Source organism: Mustelus asterias, chromosome 12, assembly GCF_964213995.1.
Source record: "Mustelus asterias chromosome 12, sMusAst1.hap1.1, whole genome shotgun sequence".
NCBI lineage: Eukaryota > Metazoa > Chordata > Chondrichthyes > Carcharhiniformes > Triakidae > Mustelus > Mustelus asterias.
The window spans coordinates 31,062,849-31,077,799 of record NC_135812.1 but is presented as its reverse complement, the minus strand read 5'-3'; the positions used below and the strand labels follow the sequence as shown (position 1 = coordinate 31,077,799).

The 14,951-nt window shown below is 43.2% G+C and overlaps 1 protein-coding gene and 1 pseudogene across 12 annotated transcripts in view; one reads left to right on the top strand and one right to left on the bottom strand.

The window, feature by feature from the left end:
- auts2a (activator of transcription and developmental regulator AUTS2 a) overlaps positions 1-14,951 on the bottom strand; it is a 1,221,519-nt gene that overhangs the window by 830,532 nt on the left and 376,036 nt on the right. The window lies entirely within an intron of this gene.
- Positions 2,342-2,494, top strand: LOC144502196 (U2 spliceosomal RNA; annotated as a pseudogene).

Sequence of the window (14,951 nt, the reverse complement as noted above, 5' to 3'; positions counted from 1 at the left end):
TATTAATTTACAAGTTTTCCTCGACAAACCTTCATCCCACAAAACAGAACTGAATTTTAAACATACCCCTTACAAGAAACATGATATAAACACATTTGTTAAAGGCACAGTGTCATCACACTATGCTCGGCTCAAACATTCATTAATCTGGAGTCAACTGGACCTTGTTTATTTTACCAAGAGCACAACGTGCTGCACAGTTACGAGGGAAGCTAAGAAGCATGCAGACTGGGCATATTGCCATGGGCCATGGTTTCAATTATTTCCCAAATTAAAGACGGCACAGGCTGATTTTAATCTTCATCAATAATACTGACAACAGTGAAGCAGCATTCCTTCCACTAACCACAAACATCTGAGTCAATAATAATCTGCCTCAGTCTGAATACAAACTACTGTTAACTCAATAACCATCTTCCCAACAAATAAAAATATTCATATTGAATCACACAATAGTTTTACAGCATTGAGTTAAAAGCTGGAATCAGCTTCAAAGATGCTACTTTCTCCATCTTTTAGTTTCCTTGGAACCAACATGTTCACAGAAAACACAAAAAAAACACGGTCTTGTTGACATAAATTTGATCTTCGACATAAAGTGATACATTTCCCTCAGTGTCTGTGTGGATTTCCTCTGGGTGTTCAGTTTCCTCCCACTGTCCAAAGATGTGCAGGTTAGGTGGAGTGGCCATGATAAATTATCCTTTAGTGTCAGGGGATGCAGGATAAATACGTGGGGGTCACAGGGATAGGTCTGGGTGGGATTGTTGTTGGTGCAGGCTCGATGGGCCAAATGGCCTTCTTCTGCACTGTAGGGATTCTATGATGATGGGCCGAATGGCCTTCTTCTGCACTGTAGGGATTCTATGATTCTATGATGATGGGCCAAATGGCCTCCTTCTGCACTGTAGAGATTCAGTGTTTCCACTTTGATATTGATAAAGAAACAGGAAGCTTATTTCATCAATGTTGCAAAGCTCACTTAAGACTGGGGTGAGGAGAAATCTTTTCTCTCACAGGGTCGTGAGTCTTTAGAACGTTCTTCCTGCAGTGAGAGCAGAGACTTTGAATATTTTTAAGGCAAAGCTGGATAGATTCTTGATTAACAAGGGTGTGAAAGGTCATCGGATGGTAAGGCAGGAATGTGGGGTTGAAGTTACAAGTAGACCAGCCATGATCTTATTGAATGGCAGAGCAGACTCAAGGGGATAAGCAACGTACTCCTGCTCCTAATTTGAATATGTGCATTATTTTCCATGTGACACAGTTACTACAAGTCAAAAAGCACAGACCTGTAGATCATTTTCTTTTATTCTGCATACTTTTAACTAAGTCTCACTGAACACGCTTAGCCCCCTTAACTTTTATATTGATCCCCTGTCCACGTATTCCTCTCCCATGATGGCAGATTGCTCAAGTAGTTACCTAAACAGAGTATAGTGGCACAGTGGTTTGCACTGCTGCCTCACAGCACCAGGGACCCGGGTTCGATTCCCGGCTTGGGTCACTGTCCGTGTGGAGTTTGCGCGTTCTCCTGGTGCCTGCATGTGTTTCCTCCGGTTTCCTCCCACAGTCCAAAGATGTGTGGATTAGGTTGATTAGACTAAATTTACCCTAGTTTCGTGGGAATTAGCAGGGTAAATATGTGGGGTTATAGGGATAGGGTGGGATTGCTGTCAGTGCAGGCTCGATGGGCCGAATGGCCTCCTTCTGTACTGTAGGGATTCTATGATTCTATTCTGTATGATACCCAAAATTATGCTTCATGTTGAAAGCTACATGAACTCATTTTAGACCCCACTTCTTCATTTAAAGTGATTTCACATGTGACTACACCTTATAAAATAACTTCCTTTCTTCCTTTTCAAATAAATGGAAACAGTGTCCTATAGTTATTACGAGCTAAAACTGAGATTTTAAGAACTGATCCTCCATTGTTTAATGTGATAATTTTTGATCTGCCCCAGCAATTTTCTCAAGTACAGAGCCTCAGGCAGGCGCCTAATCAGCCCTCTTATCTTAAATTTACAAGTGCACTCCTACTGTGCAACAACTAAACATTTAATCGTAAAACTTAACTGTGTAATAATAGTAATCCCTTTGTGATTGGCTGGACGTTGAGCAGAATTTAATTCCGGTGATGGGGGGTTACCCCCACCGGCCACAGAAACAGTGAGGAGAACAGTGACCAAAAGGCCAGATACAATTTAAGCGCCATCGGGCACTTTGCCTGGCCAGCATCGTATTTCTCACCTGATCCCTGGAAGATGGAAATCCCACCTTTTGGCTAAGATCAAGTGTAGTATCACTTCTCGGCCTTTTGGCTAAGATCAAGTGTTGTATCACTTCTCGGCCTTTTGGCTAAGATCAAGTGTAGTATCGACATGCTGTACTTGGTTGAAGTCATTAGGTTACATTTTAGCTTCATTTGAAGCAATTTTTAAAAGCGGCATCTCGGCCTTTTGACTAAGATGCAAATGAGATCATACCTTGGAGGAGGTGCAATGCCTACTCCAATCAGCTTGGATCATGTAGATCAAGCCCAAGACAGGAGGTGAGAGCCCTGTCTTGTCAGCTTGGATCGGGAATGTCTCACTTGTTGAGACTCTGAATTGGACTTGGTTTGAGATTAAGGAAGTGAGCTTTGATGGCTTGGGGCAACCGCCACCAAGTTGTAATGATTTGATTGAATTTTTAAAAAAATCCCAGCCAACAGAAGCTGGTTCTCCATTGCTGGCTGCAGCACCGGGAGTGGTGACGGCTGCCAATGATGTTCTCAGACCTTCAACAGGAATCATCGCTGGATCTCCAGAGACAGGTCAGTGTGGGCAGGATGTGCTGCTCACCAGCAAGGAGGGTCAGAAGCAAGGGAGGAGATTGGCTTTCAGTGCCTCCTTCCCCTCTCCCGAGGTTCCTTTAATGGCTGTGAATGAAGGACCCCCTGGCAGGCCATTGGCAAACCGGATAGGGTTTGCTGGGCAGTCTTTGGGAGCCACAGGAGATCCATCTGAATTCTCTTATATACCTGAGCCACCCTTAAAGTCTCATGGGCTTAAGCATAATAGGCATTAAATGGCTCATTATTGAGCCTAACTGACATCTTGTCACCGGTGGTTGGGATTCTGGTATTGGGCCCTTAACATACCCATCTAATTAGTTTTCCCAACACTGGGATTGGAAAGTAGGTACTCCGGAATCTCCCTCATATTTTGCCACCCTACCCCACTCCAGCGAGCGCCATTAAATCCCAGCCATTCCGTGTCTTACAAGTAGCTTTCCCAATCTTTCAATAAACAGACTGAAACCACGTCAGTGAGATGAAGGCAGAAACAAAATGTTTAGCTACTTTTGTTTCACACACAGCAAGTGAGTATATGGAGTGAGTTATAATCAAAACTCAGTTTCTTTTCCAATATTATACTTTTATTCATAAAATATCTTTTAAAAATATTCAAATTTTTAAATTCAATCATGGGATATGGGTGCCTCTGGCTGGCCACCATTTATTGCCCATTTCTACTGCCCGAGGGCTGTTCAGAGTCAACCACATTGCTGAGGTTCTGGAGTCACATGTAGGCCAGACCAGGTAAGGATGGCAGATTTCCTTCCCTAAAGGACATCAGTGAACCAGATGGGTTTTTCCGACAATTGACAATGGTTTCATGGTCATCAGTAGATTCTTAATTCCAGATTTTTTTTTTATTGAATTCAAATTCCACCATCTGCTGCAACGGGATTCAAACCCATGTCCCCAGAACATTAGCTGAGTTTCCGGATTAATTGTCACTAGGCCATCACCTCCCCAATATAAATATTTCATACTGATCATTATAGAAAGTACAATGATATTCAACTTTTCTCCATAAAGCATGTTGCACTCTGTGGTGCCTCAATACAATTGTGTTACTTGTAACATTTACTGTATACATTCAATAGTCCGAGGGGCTCTACATAGTTTCCATCCCCTTGGTGTACTATGACTGAAAAAGCCTTAGACAGTGGCTTTCCCCCATTGCAACTTGGTGGCGGTTGCCCCAAGCCATCAAAGCTCACTTCCTTAATCTCAATCCTTTCCCTTTGAATAAAAAATAAATAAAATACACCAGCTTGCCCTAGGTCAATCTGGTTTGGAACAAACCAAAGCTTACAGGAAGTTGGGAGTTACTTGTCTTGCAATAAATGTATATATTTCTGTCGGCAAGCCGTTCTGACTGACTGATTTCAAACATGGGATTTTTCCTTCCTCTTTGTTACTCGTCACGAGAGAAAGTGGACAGTTTGTCTGTCTAATTTCTTCCCCATTCAGTGATTCACCAGCGCAACTGTTAATAAAACTGTCTACCATCCACCTCAATCTGGATTCTTCATAGGAAATCCAAGTTGCGGTAACAAATGAGTTTCTCCCCCAGACTGTTGTGGAAACACAGCTGCAATGTCTGATTCATTATGTCACAAAATCTCCTGGCTCGTCATCGAAGCATATGGCTGGTCAGGAGAATCCTAAATCTGTGTGAACACACTTCATTTCCAAACTTCATCTGTGGAAAATGGCCCAACAAGTCATGGGCCACATTTAGCCCTCAGGTGTGAAGTGCAAAAAACCTGACTAACATTTGTAGAAACCTTTGCTCCAGTTAACTACCGCAAATGGATCCGTTTAATTACCATTTCTCCAGAAAGTATCTATATTTTCTTCTATTCGCTCATGGGACATGGGCGTCGCTGGCTGGCCAGCATTTATTGCCCATCCTTAGTTGCCCTTGAGAAGGTGGTGGTGAGCTGTCTTCTTGAATCGCTGCAGTCCACGTGCTGTGGGTTGACCCACAATGCCGTTAGGGAGGGAATTCCAGGATCTTGACCCAGCAACTGCGAAGGAACGGTGATATATTCCCAAAACAGGATGATGACTGGCTTGGAGGGGAACTTGCAGGTGTTGATGTTCCCATGTTTCTGCTGTCCTTGTCCTTATAGATGGAAGTGGTCGTGGGTTTGGAAGGTGCTGCCTAAGGATCTTTGGTGATCAGGTTCACAACTTGAACCTTGTTGGGGCTGAGACCTTGTTAGTCAATCAGTTAATAAATCAGTTTAATTTTGCGAGGAAATGGCTCTTCGCAATAACTGGTCTCCCATTTGCTGCTTTCTACTTCAACTTGTCAGTTAGCTTCTGATACTGAGATTATTTTTTGCAGAAATTAGATTTCACTACTGAAGTGCAAGTCAGATCAACAACCTCCTGCGCAGCAGAGATCAAATCTACTTTACTTTTCAAATTTTAAAATGCAAATTTGTTGAAAGGAATTTAAATATTTTCTACGCTGTATTTATTCCAACCTGTCAACCATACATAATAACCATTGGCAATTTGTCATTTTCTGCACTATCTTCCTATGAAATAATATTGGCATTTCAGGTCCTGCTAAGTGGGAAGTGTTATTAGTTGTCAATCATTTCTATTGTTGATCACACTGTCTGCCTCCCCAGCTGACTTGAGTCAGTCCACAACCCAGGGAATATATGAACATGAAGGAGCAAGCAAAGGAAGGTGTGACCTTGTCACAGGAATTTTAACAAGATGTACCAGTGTGTGTTTGAAATCACATGGAGGCTCATTTCAATGTTAGCGGCGGAACAAGGGCAGAAAACGGACAGCAGTGAATCAGCCATCTATAATACGCTTGGATTCACGGGAAGAAAACGTCAAGTTGGATGCATCCCGGGTGGACGATTTACTCTCGTTTGCTTTCTACCCCCGACCAAAGTTGAAAATTAATCCCATTGTTTCTAACTTCAGCTGTGGGAATGAAAAACGACCAACTGAAAAGTCAGAGGCTTTGTTGTGCGAAACGTGGGCAATATCTGGAACAGCCACCTTGAGCACCAGGGAATCTCTATTCAGTCACAGATTGGTCAGAGCAGTTTGAGACGCTAGCTTCTGGAATAAAGATTCAGAGGATAGAAGTCAGGTTCAGCACAGATTCAACTCCCTTGTGAATGTTTAATTTACAGTATGAGAGCTTAATTCCTCCCTTCACAGTAACCCGGCCCAGTTATAGATCAAGGCACTGAAAATGGGTACTGCAAATGCAGTCTTTAGCTGGGAAGATTCTGATAGGACTACACTGGAAAATGATTCGGCACGTTATGGAGAAATAAATAAACTAAAATATTCCCTTGTTAAAGATTTCTTCACATTGAGGTGTTTTCTCTGGTGATATCTTTAGGCTCACACATTGTCCATTTCTGATTAGGCTCCAGGTTAGTTGGGAATCTATCTCTGTTATCCTGTTCGGCACGGCTTGTCACAAATAATTAAACCCTAACCATTTAAACAGAAAATGCTAAAAGTCCCCGAAATGTGTAATGTGGTTTTTATTTCCATGAGTGAAACTCAATGGATAACTTATAAACAATGAAATTACAAGTAAATTACAGTCACCCTCAGCGAAGAAGAAAGGCTATTTCATTGTGCCAAAAATCAAATTATAATGTGAATTTTAAAAAAAGAGTAAAGAGGGCTGTCACTTAATATAATTCCTATGTAATCTTCATTCTCACAATAATAAGTTTCTTTAACTGACTGATGCTTTTAGAATGCATAGAAGAATCCATAGAATTCCTTCAGTGCAGAAGCAGGCCATTCGGCCTGCACCAAAAACAATTAGTTTATCACTGGGCCACAACTTTGTGATGCCCCTTTAGGAGCTAATCCAGCTCACCATTTTTAAAGCATAAACTTCAGAAAGCTGAGAACATACACCACCATTCTGTTTGCAAATATCTTGGCCCTGTTGCAACCTTTCTAAATGATATTTTCAACCCTTTTTAAAAAAATTCATTCGTGGGACTTGGGCGTCGCTGACTGGCCAGCATTTATTGCCCATCCCTTGTTGCCCTTGAGAAGGTGGTGATGAGCTGCCTTCTTGAATTGCTGCAGTCCATGTGCTGTGGGTTGACCCACAATGCCGTTAGGGTGGGAATTCCAGGATTTTGACCCAGCGACTGCAAAGGAATGGCGATATATCTCCAAGTCAGAATGGTGAGTGGCTTGGAGGGGAACTTGCAGTTGGTGGTGTTCCCATGTATCTGCTGCCCTTGTTCTCCTAGATGGAAGTGATCGTGGGTTTGGGAAGTGCTGTCTAAGGATCTTTGGTGAATTGCTGCTACTGAGCGTTGGTGGTGGAGGGGGTGGATGTTTCTAGGTGTGATGCCAATCAAGCAGGCTGCTTTGTCCTGGATGGTATCAAGCTTTTTGAGTGTTGTTGGAGCTGCACCCATTCAGGCAAGTGGGGAGTATTCCATCACACTTCTGACTTGAGCCTTGTAGATGATGGATAGGTGCTGCTTGATAGCACTGTCAATGACCCCTTCCATCACTTTACTGATAATCGAGAGTAGACTGATTGGGCGGTAATTGGCTGGGTTGGATTTGTCCTGCTTTTTGTATACAGGACATACCTGGGCAATTTTCCACATTGTAGGATAGATGCCAGTGTTGTAACTGTACTGGAAGAGCTTGGCTAGGGGAGCAGCAAGTTCTGGAGCACAGGTCTTCAGGACTATTGCCGGAATGTTATCAGGGCCCATTGCCTTTGCAGTATCCAGAGCCTCCATCCGTTTCTTGATATCATGTGAAGTGAATCAAATTGGCTGGAGACTGGCATCTGAGATGGTGGGGAGCACTGGAGGAAGCCGAGATGGATCATCCATTCGGTACTTCTGGCTGAAGATTGTTGCGAATGCTTCAGCCTTATCTTTTGTACTGATGTGCTGGGCTTTGATGCTGCGAGAGGGCCTTTGCCTCCTTCTCCTCATAGATTTCAAAGTCAGATATCTGGAGAGAGACTTCTGTGCATAGGTACAATCACAAAGCTCCTTGTCACTTAGATGTGGCTGCGAGATGCGGCTCACAGTATAACTATTTCCTTTTACAACCTTGGATACAGAAGATTGATGGTGATCCAATTGAGGTATCTAAGTAAATGAAAGGATGTAATTGGAAAGATAAGAGAAGAACTATTTCCTCTGAGGGGGAAGTTCAGAACAAGGATATAAAGAGCAAAGAACAGGACAGCACAGGGACAGGCCCTTCGGCCTACCAAGCCTGTGCCGACACATGACGCCTTTCTAAACTGAAGACCTTTTGTCTCTCTGCAATCCATATCCCTCCATTCCCTGCTTATTTATGTATCTGTTAGATACGTACACTTAAAACAGAACTAGGCTGCTCAGAAACGCACACAAAGTGAAGCAGAAATCTAGAATAATACTCTCAGTTGAGGAAAAAAAACTTGTTTAAGGCAAATCCAGTGAAAATTTCAAAATGGAGATTGGTATACTTGGACTGGTAAGCATTTTAAAGGTTATGCATCTCATGAGTAGTTTATGAATAGATGGGATTAAGATGCAGATCGGCCATTATTTATTTAAAAAGCAGAACAGGTTTGAAGGGCTGAATAACATACTCTTGTTCCCATGTAATCCAGGTCTACCATCCGTACATTGCACTAAACATGTAGCAGCCTGAGACAAGCATCAATACTATAACTGTAATCTTCCAGAGTTGGTAAAATATTAGCTTTTGGCAATACCATTTTCAGAGCAGGCTGTTTTGTTCATCACACAGATTATGCCCCATCTGTCAAGAAGGCATATTTTCCTTCCAATTTTCCCAGCAAAGATCTTATTTCACAGTTGTTTGTTGCAGCAACATTGTGATTGTTCTCTTTTGCTTCTAAACTCTTGGTACTGTGGTTAGCAAGGCAAGTCATCAATCAATGACAAGTCAAGTTTAGTCACCAATACGGTGGCATAATGGTTAGCACTGCTGCCTCACAGCGCCAGGGACCTGGGTTTGATTCTCGGCTTGGGATCATGGTGAGTCGCATGCGATCAGAGGTGAGCTGGCAAGGTGGATATAAAACTGGCTCAGTCAAAGAAGTGGAAATGCCGGCGTTGGACTGGGGTAAACACAGTAATCACAGTACAGCACAGGGACAGGCCCTTCGGCCTCCCAAGCATGTGCCGACACATGACGCCTTTCTAAACTGAAGACCTTTTGTCTCTCTGCAATCCATATCCCTCCATTCCCTGCTTATTTATGCATCTGTCAACTGACCACTCCATCTGACGAAGGAGCAGCGCTCCGAAAGCTAGTGGCGTCTGCTACCAAATAAACCTGTTGGACTTTAGCCTGGTGTTGTTAGACTCCTTACTCGGTCAAAGAAGACAGAGGGTAGCAGTGGAAAGGTGCATTTCTGAATGGAGGGCTGTGACGAGTGGCATTCCTCAGGGATCAGTGCTGGGACCTTTGCTGTTTGTAATATACATAAATAATTTGGAGGAAAACGTAACTGGATTGATTAGAAAGTCTGCGGACGACACAAAGGTTGGTGGATTTGCAGATCGCGATGAGGACCATCAGAGGATACAGCAGGATATAGATCAGTTGGAGACTTGGGCGGAGAGGTGGCAGATGGAGTTTGATCCGGACAAATGTGAGGTAATGCATTTTGGAAGGTCTAATACAAATAAGAAATATACAGTAAATGGTAGAACCCTTAAGAGTATTGAAAGGCAAAGGGATCTGGGTGTACAGGTACACAGCTCACTGAAAGTGGCAATGCAGGTGGAGAAGGTAGTCAAGAAGGCATATGGCATGCTTGCCTTCATCGGCCGGGGCACTGAGTTTAAAAATTGTCAAGTCATGTTGCAGCTTTATAGAATCTTAGTTAGGCCGCACTTGGAATATAGTGTTCAATTCTGGTCGCCACACTACCAGAAGGATGTGGAGGCTTTGGGGGGGGTACAGAAAAGATTGACCAGGATGTTGCCTGGTATGGAGGGCATTAGCTATGAGGAGAGGTTGGGGAAACTTGGTTTGTTTTCACTGGAACGATGGAGGTTGAGGGGAGACTTGATAGAAGTCTACAAGATGATGAGAGGCATGGACAGAGTGGATAGTCAGAAGCTTTTTCCCAGGATGGAAGAGTCAATTACGAGAGGGCACAGGTTTAAGGTGCGAGGGGCAAGGTTTAAAGGAGATGTATGAAGCAGATCTTTTACACAGAGGGTGGTGGGTGCCTGGAACTCACTGCCGGGAGACGTAGTGGAAGCAGATACGATAGTGACTTTTAAGGGGCGTCTTGACAAATACATGAATAGGATGGGAATAGAGGGATATGGTCCCCGGAAGAGTAGGGGGTTTTAGTTGAGTTGGGTTGCATGGTCAGTGCAAGCTTGGAGCACCGAGGGGCCTGTTCCTGCACTGTACTTTTCTTTGTTCTTTGTGTCACTGGCTATGGGGAGACTGCACATTTTCTGTGTGGGTTTCCACTGGGTGCTCCAGTTTCCTCCCACAGTCCAAAAGACGTGCTGGTTAGGTACATTGGCCATGCTAAATTCTCCCTCAATGTACCCGAACAGGTGCTGGAGTGTGGCGACTAGGGGATTTTCACAGTAACTTCATTGCAGTGTTAATGCAAGTCTACTTGTGACACTAGTAAATAAACTTTTTTTAAAAAGCCAGTTTTACAGTGCAGTCTCTGGGTAGAAATATGGCATAGACAGTATCACATGTAAACCTTTATAATGTATACTCATCCAATATACTACATGAGTGACCATCCAATAATTTCAAATGACAGCATCCATTATCATCAGCGGTCCAACGACTGTGCACACATCTGCCTCATTTTATGTAACCATAAACCTTCTCTCCAAAACACAACCCCAAGTTTGGAAAAAAACAAGAAGCTTCTTCACAGTGTAGGTGGACAGTCTGAAAATCTCATCATTGTAATTCAAGTGGCAACACTGCCCACTATTGGGGAGACTTTCTCAAAACCACCCACGAGGGTTACGTTTGGATTCTATTTTCATTTACAAAATCGAGTACATGTTAATTTTATTGATGAAAAAAAAACAATGGCAGAATAAATCAAATTAAATGTTTGTAAGTTTGCTGAAGGGCTGCACAAGGGAGTTGTACTTTGTCAGTTGTAAATTCTGGAAACTATCTCAGTATAAATGGGTAAGTTGTCATTCCTCCCCTCCCCAGCCCTCCCCATGAGGCTTAGCGTCTGTTTAATATTACTAACAAAACTGTCAAACTATTGAAACGGACTTTCCCCAGGAGTCAAGACAAATGGTTCTTGGCTGTGGCATGTATTCACTTTTAATCATCCAACAACATGTTATTCGCCAGTGACAAAAGAGTTTTCACACTCACACTGCTCCTTCAGAAGGAGGGATAAAAACAAATTTTTATATGGTGTTCTCCCCAATGGACAACTTTCTTATCTGAGGAATGGAGGAAATCCATACAACCAATACCTAACAGTGCGTTAGGGATGGTGGAATTTGTATTCCTTGTTGGCCTCCCATCCATGGACTCCATCCACACTTCCCGTTGCCTCGGAAAAGCAGCCAGCATAATCAAGGACCCCACGCACTCTGGACACACTCTCCTTCACCTTCTTCCGTCGGAAAAAAGATACAAAAGTCTGAGAACACGTACCAACTGACTCAAGAATAGCTTCTTCCCTGCTACCATCAGATTTTGAATGGTCCTATCACACATTAAGCTGACCTTTCTCTTTGCCCTATCTATAACTGCAACGCAATATTCTGCACCCTCTCCTTTCCTTCTCCCCTAAGTACTCTATAACAGTATGCTTTTGCCTGGAAAGCGTGCAAGAAACAATACTTTTCACTGTATCCCAATATTTGTGACAATAATAAATCAAATCCAATCAAAAACATTGCATAAACTCCAAACTATTCAAATCAACAGATTGAATTCTGTCCTGCATTAAGTCCCAGTCATCCATTAACCAATCCCCGCTGACCTATGTTGGCAAATTGTGCCCCAATGAATTGAATTTAAAATTCTTGTCCTGACCGCTGTATGACTGTCACATTCACAAGCTTTATATCTCCAGTCCTTCAACATTGTGCATCGTTTCACCATGGGTTAGGGGTATCTTCAATCACTTTCATTCACTGAAACTCCTTTGTTAAAGGTTTCCGCCTCTCAACTGCTCTCTAACTTTAAAGATTGTCCGAAAACTTATCCTTCTTTATATTAACCTTCAATCTCCTCCCATAGCTCTCCCACCAGAGTGTAGCATCCGCTTTTTATACCATGTATGGATTTTTCTTCTCTTTTGCTGTAAAGGGCCTCAAACAGTTTTTCCATGTAAAAGTTAAAATAAAAATGCAAGATGTATTGGCTCAAGGGTCTCTCATTTTTGTTGAAAAGAAAGTTCCCCACCATGCCTTCCAAATGAGGCCAAATCTTCTCCACCAATAAGATAGTCTGGACCCATGCCATACAGTAAACAATTACCTCAGGCATGATAAAAACGTCAACCTCTCATTGCCACCTCATAATTTAACCTTACTAATGGCAATCATCAAACAAATTCAAAACTCTTTCTGAATGTTCTCCCACCCAACTGTCAGTTTAGCTGCTCTCTGGTGGTTCGAATAATAATGCCATTATTCTAACATTTATCCCTCCACCAGCTTCACTGAAACAGACCGTCTATTCATCAACCCATTGCTGTTTATGGAGCCTGGGTGTGCATGCATTGCTTGCCACATCTCCCACATTACTACACTTCAAAAATACTCAGTTAGTTATAAAGCACTTCGGGAGATCCCGAGGCCGTGAAAGTTGGCGTACAAATGCAAGTTATTTCTTTATCAGGGACCGTAATGGTTTTAGCCTGCAGGATATTTCCCTGTGAGATGACAAGCCCTTTCAAACATTGCGACCATTGAGGATTGCCTGGACCAGTGTCAAGATACAGCTACTTGATGAGGACAGCAGATGTAACCTCCACTTCACTGGGAAATCAAGTCATTGTCGAAGCTGCTCATTCCATATTTAGTCCTCGGACAGAAACAAGACAAATCCTTCAATTGACTCCATAACTGCTGTACTTCCAAGTCTGCTTCCCTTTAAATATCACCAGCAAGGCCGAACCATTGCGTGTGCAGTATGGAGGGAGCATAAATCCCCAATTGTACCACAGAGAGTCACCTTATTTTTCCAGCATTTTGTGTAGCCCAGACTTATTTGACCTAGATGCCAAAGAATGAATTCCAAGAGTAGTAAACTAGCCATGGTCAATTAGTGAAGAGGAACCTCATCAGAAGGCAACCAGTGGCTTGCATAGCAGATCCCATGTGTACATAATCTCATAGTCATTAAAATTTAAAAATCAGAATACCAAGGGATTTGCATGCTAATCCTTATCCAAAGTACAACTAATGAGCCTTACAAGCAGTCCCAGTGAATCAACTGTTAAATTTGCTGATCCCACCTAACCAAGCCATCCTGTTTGAATCTTTCACCTCCCCAATCAAGAGCCCATTTCGATGAAACTTCCTGATTGTTGTAAAAATCCTTCTAGTTGAGTAGTGTCCTTCAGGATAGGTAATTCGACATCCTTGCCCAGTTTGAGACTTACAGTTGACTCTTAATTCTGAAATGACCTAGTGAACCACACAGTTTTATAAAATTCTGACAGAAAGGTTAAAAAAAGAGTCTTAGAATCATAGAATCCCAACCGTGCAGAAGGAGGCCAGTTGGCCCATCGAGCATACACTGACAACAATCCCATCCAGTCTCTATCCCTGTAACCCCATGTATTAATCCTGCTAATCCCCCTGACACTAAGGGACAATTTTAGCACGGCCAATCAACCTAACCCACACAACTTTGGAGCGTGAGAGGAAACTGGAGCACTGGGAGGAAAACCACACAGACATGGGGAGAACACACAAACTCCACAGACAGTCACCTGAGGCTGGAATCGAACCCGGGTCCCTGGAGCTATGAGGCAGCAGTGCTAACCACTGTGCTGCTGAGTCACCGTGGGTGCACCTAGACAACAAGGTCTGCAGTAGTTTCAGACAAAGACATCTTCTCAAGGGCAATTAGGGAGGAGTGACAAATGAAACCTTATGCGCTATAATCACGTGATTGAAAAGTCTACTAAAAGCTGCAATGAAAACATTGGCCCGGATGTTTGCCATGATGGAGAGGCTCTCGTTGTGATAACAATCCTGAAATAGCCCAAATGTCTAACTCCTGCCCAAGCCCAGTATTTCCCATCCTCTTGGGGGCTGGAGTGAAGTTGGGCCGGGCTTTGCGTGTGTGCAATTCATGAATGTAGCTGGCCATTTAATTCACCAGCTGCCTCAACTGAAGTGGAATTCGAGAATGCCAGGAATGTTGAGTGCGTGGAGTAGAACAGGTAGGGAGGTCTCAACTTGGTTGATTCATTTGGATAGCCAGAGTACCCCTTTGGAAAAGTATGGTACCCTTTTGGATAGGGTCCAAGGACACCTCTGGGAGAAGTAAGGCACTCTTTGGGATTGTTAAAAGTGAAAATAATCATGAACTTTTTGCAAACCAACTCATTGCAACTGTCCAGCTGTCAGTGAGCTGTAAAAATGTTGTCCTGCATCAAGAGATTGTCAAACTGACATGGGACTGTAAAAGAGCTGTCCAGCTGTCAAAGAACTGTCCAGTTGTCAATGACTGCCCAGAAACACTCAATGAGTTGGCATGGTGTCAGACATGAATTAACATAGTTGGCAACACATTGCCATGAGGGTATGGGGGCAATGGGATGGGTAGAGAGGCACTAAGTTGGCATAGGGATGTGAGTGGGCATGAATTTGCATAGATTGGCATAGATGGGGTAGAGGAAGTGTGTGTGGGTGGGGTGGGGGGTGAGGACTTGAGGGATTTTTTTAAAATTCTATATTTAAACACAGTGCCAGAGCAAAGAGGTAGGCTTTGCACTCAGCCCATCTCCACACTTGGCAGCCTCCGCATTCATTCTGGGATCACGGTCCTGACTCTGATTTCAGCACCTATGTTATCCAATGAACCCCCCCCTCCTCCAACATTGCACAAGTCCCAACGGAAAAACGAA